The sequence below is a fragment of the Meleagris gallopavo genome, chromosome 6 (assembly GCF_000146605.3).
Source record: "Meleagris gallopavo isolate NT-WF06-2002-E0010 breed Aviagen turkey brand Nicholas breeding stock chromosome 6, Turkey_5.1, whole genome shotgun sequence".
Classification (NCBI taxonomy): Eukaryota; Metazoa; Chordata; class Aves; order Galliformes; family Phasianidae; genus Meleagris; species Meleagris gallopavo.
Window position 1 is genome coordinate 40945884 of NC_015016.2, and position 963 is coordinate 40946846.

A 963-nucleotide genomic window follows, 5' to 3' on the forward strand; every position below is an offset into this window, starting at 1 on the left:
TCCTCCCAGATGAATCATAGAATGGCTTGGTTTGGAAGGGACCTCAAAGATATTTAGCTCTGACTCCCTGCTGTGGGCAGGGCTGCCAGCCATTAGACCAGGCTGCCCATGGCCCCATCCAACCTGGCCTTAAACACCTCCAGGGACAGGGCATCCATATCTGCTCCGGGCAGCTGTGCCAGCACCTCACCACTCTCCCAGTGAAAAACTTCCCTTGATATCTAATCTAAATCTCTCCTCCTTTCACGGCACGACAAGGTACAGCCTTAAAGAGGTAGCTATAGGTCAGCAACGCTGGGTATCCAATTAAAGCATCACTCTCATTAGTGACACACACCTCAGTGATGAGCAAGAAACCACCACTAGGCCTCAAGAACACTTAACCAAGATGCAGAGGGCACAGAAAACTAGCAGAGCTGCAGCTCTCCTTACCACAACACACGGTTTATCCCAAAAAAACCCTGTAATTTAAACTCTGGGCATTCTCCAAAAATCACAAAAGCAATTAACAGATGAGGGAAACGACCAGTGAGTCCCAAACTAATCGGTGTAGCCAACAGAAATCAGTGTAAACCCAACAGAAAAACTCGTAAGCAACCCCTACAACCGCCGCCCCTCAACGAACCGAGCCCGCGCCCGCACCGCCCCGCAAACTTTTGGGCAGAGGTGAGGGGACGGAATGGAAGCTTCCCGCATGCGCACAGGTCGTGCTCCCACTCCTGCCCATTCCCTGTAGAGCAGGGCAAGGGGCGGGAGGAAGGCGGGAGAGGCGGCTTCATGGGCCGGGCCAGCGGGTGAGGAGAGGGTGGGGGTGAAGAGCAATATATCAGCTGACCGTGTCCCGTGACGGGCCCGGGTCTGACGGCGTCTGCGTCGAGAGGGCGGTCTCGCTGCCGGAGCTAAGATGGCGGCCTCCAGCACCAGACTCTGAGGGAGTTGGAGAGGTGTAGCGGCTGCTGGGCG

The 963-nt window shown here is 55.5% G+C and overlaps 1 protein-coding gene and 1 long non-coding RNA gene across 4 annotated transcripts in view; one reads left to right on the forward strand and one right to left on the reverse strand.

The window, feature by feature from the left end:
- Positions 1-957, reverse strand: part of LOC104911543 — a 70319-nt gene extending 69362 nt beyond the window's left edge. For all 3 annotated transcript variants that reach the window (XR_004160165.1, XR_002116190.2, XR_004160166.1), the window contains exon 1: positions 836-957. This is a non-coding gene — a long non-coding RNA (uncharacterized LOC104911543). The remainder of the gene's footprint in view (positions 1-835) is intronic.
- Positions 686-963, forward strand: part of DNAJC13 (DnaJ heat shock protein family (Hsp40) member C13) — a 52649-nt gene continuing 52371 nt past the window's right edge. The window contains exon 1 of the mRNA XM_019616558.2: positions 686-704. The gene's annotated coding sequence lies outside the window, so the exon portion shown is untranslated. The remainder of the gene's footprint in view (positions 705-963) is intronic.